Source organism: Octopus bimaculoides, chromosome 12, assembly GCF_001194135.2.
Source record: "Octopus bimaculoides isolate UCB-OBI-ISO-001 chromosome 12, ASM119413v2, whole genome shotgun sequence".
Classification (NCBI taxonomy): Eukaryota; Metazoa; Mollusca; class Cephalopoda; order Octopoda; family Octopodidae; genus Octopus; species Octopus bimaculoides.
This window is the reverse complement of record NC_068992.1, coordinates 3,576,618-3,580,046: the sequence shown is the minus strand read 5'-3', so window position 1 is coordinate 3,580,046 and position 3,429 is coordinate 3,576,618.

Sequence of the window (3,429 nt, the reverse complement as noted above, 5' to 3'; positions counted from 1 at the left end):
GAGAGAGAGAGAGAGAGAGAGAGAGAGAGAGAGAGAGAGAGAGAGAGAGAGGGTGGGGGTTAGTTCCACGAAACACTCAATAAAATTAAGTGGAATCATTAAAATAAATACATTAATATGTGTGAAATGAGACACTGAAGATAACATTATATCGTTGTTCCTTGTGGGTTAAATACATAGATTTATAAAGAGATGGACAGACAGACGGACGGACGGACGGACGGACAGACAGACGGACGGACGGACGGACGGACAGACGGACAGACGGACGGACAGACAGACAGATAGATAGATAGATAGATAGATAGACATACAGACAGACAGACAGACAGACAGATAGATAGGTAGATATAGATATAGATATGTATATCTGCGCATATGTTTATATATGTATGCATGGATGTATGTGTGTATGTGTATACACACTCACACGTGTATGTATGTATGTATGTTTGTATGTATGCATTATGCGTGTATGAATGTATGTATGTATGTATGTATGTATGTATGTATGTATGTATGTATGTATGTATGCAAGGAAGTTGAAACCTGTAATAGTGTAATATTTGTAGTATTGATCGAAAAAGTAGGATATAAGGAATTTTAATTAGGAGAAAATAGGAAATATAACATATATCTGAACTATTTTGACAATCGTAGATAACATATGATGCAAGAATGAATGTGCATGTGTGTGTGTGTGTGTGTGTGTGTGTGTGTATTGTGATTCCCTGGGAAATGCTTATCTAGATAAGCATTTCCCAGAAAATCACACATATAGGAAGATCCTCAACAGACGCTCAATTAACTAATATATAGCTGCCATCCTAATATGAAGAACATCATTACACACAAACACCACCTGCGGCCCACTCCCAGTTGTCGACGCCCAGAGCTTGCCCACTCGACCAGGGCTGCATGATAACTTCTGTCGTACAAGGGGTACAAGTTGCATTAACGCTGTGGCAAGGTGGTTTTAAAGACGCAATGCTAACCACCTATCATCTTGCTGACATATGGATAAAAGTGAAGCCACTAAGTTAGCAAGTCACGTATGGTGCCTGAAGACCAACTCTGCGCCACACACAATCAAGTGGAAAATCGTAGAAAAATTCATGCCATGTGTTAGTGGATCAAAGAGAAACGCTAGATATGCGTAGCTGAGAGATCTCATATCCTTTTTAGATCTAAGAATTCCGCCACACTGCTGAATATACATATATATATACCTTGCGCACCCTGTATATATACACAGACATGGAGTAAATAGGCACCCCATAAAACATCGTCTTATGTTTAATCTAACTTGTAAAGGTTTATATTTCTTATTAATTGACACTTTTATGTTCCAGATTGTCATTGTCTAATTATGCCACGTTCAAAAACAGCTTCGGAACTGTCTGAATTTCAAAGAGGCCGTATTGTGGGTCATTCCGAAGGTGGACATAGCGTAAAATCGCTGAAAACTTTGGGACCCCACTTTCTACAGTTAATAGAGCGATTGTGCAATTCACCAAAGACCAGAAGGAATCTACATCACCTCGCCCAGATCAATCAGGGCCCTCTGACAGGACCCTTCTCTTTGCTAAGAGAAGTGTGTAGGATAATCCTCGTTGCAAGGATTCTGACATAGCAGAATAAGTTGATGTCAGTCCCAGAACAGCTGTCAGGTATCTCCACACACTTGGTTATTATGACAGAGCAGCAAGAATGAAGCTACTTCTTCGACCAGCCAACATCAAGCGGAGAAAAGATTGGGTCACTAAGATGATGGAGGGGCCACTAGCATTTGGGGACATTTTCATATTCTCTGATCAGTTCAGATTTGCTGTATTTTCTGGCAGTGGTCGAGTGTGAGTCTGGAGACACTGTGATCAAGAATTTAATGTGAACAGTTTGCTGCCAGCAATGAAACAAGGCTGCTATTCTATATATTTATGTATGTGTGTGTGTATATATATATATATATATATATATAATGGTTGAGTTTGTGTGTATGCACACATCCAAAGGCGTGGGTAACATGAACTAGTGGCTGATGTTACAGCTGCTCTGTTACATACATACATACATGCCTGCACGCACGCACACACACACACATACGCTCACTCTTCACTCCCACCCCATAGATCCAAACATATTTTGCATAAAAGCATATGTAATGTATGCTTATGTATGTGTGTGGACTTGCATGTATTTTAGTGTCTGTGTGCATGATGTGTATGGTGTCGGACGTTTTTTGCACACGCCAGCCAGTATGCACGTGTTAACATGAAAACCCGGACAAGGAATTTATACTCAAATGTTTCGTGCAGCCATGCTATAAGTACTTCCGACTCTATGCACTCGAAATATAAGACCTTTTGAATATTTGCATAAAAATAAAGGCGGTGAGCTGGCAGAATAGTTAGTATGCCGGGCTAAACGCGTAGAGGTATTTCGTCTGTCCTTACGTTCTGAGTTCAAATTCTGTCGAGGTCGACTTTGCCTTTCATCCTTTCGGCTCGATAAAATAAGTATCAGTTGCGTACTGGGTCGATCTAATGCACTGGCCCCCTCCCACAAAATTTCGGTCCTTCTGCCTAGAGTAGAAACGAATATTTGTATAAAAGACAAAAAAAAAGAAGAAGAAATGGAACGTAACCCAGAATTTTGATATGTATGTGCATATGTGTTCGTATACGTATACTGAAGGCGCGTGGATTAGTGGTTAGGGTATTGGTCTCACGGTTGTAAGGTCGTGAGTTCAATTCCCAGCAGCGCTTTTATACCCTTGTGCGAGACACTTTAATAAGTATCTTCAACGTCTATTGAAGATCTTCCTGCATTTATGATTTTACTGCGAAATGCTTATCTAGATAAGCATTTCCTAGAGAACCTCAATACATACATATTCACACACATATATTCATATTTGTGTGTGTTCATATATACATATATATATATATAGTGGAATAGAAAATACAAAATCTTTGCTACAGTATTATACAGGGATGGTCAAAAGTCATCCGACAGTAAATCAAAATTCCATAAATGCTATCTGTAATTCTGTATTGACTCGATTGGAAAATGTGTCGCTCAAGAAGGACTTCAGTTTGAACAATTTTCATGATGCCTCATAGTTAGATGCTTTTATTAAATTCATTCAATTGTTAAACATAAATAAATCTTGGAATTCAATGGGTTTGATTTACTGTCAGCTGACTCTTGGCCAACCCGATATATTTGAAAAAATGAATAGAAATGGCTCTTTTGATAATTTTTCCACTTTAATAATTCGATGTTTATAAGTTTACAAAAGGTATAAGCATCTAATTATCAAAGTGGGACAATTACCAGAAAAGCCATTTTTGTTCATTTTTTTCAAATATATATGTGTGTGTGTGTGTGTGTGTGTGTGTGTGTGTGTATGTATATATATATTTGGAG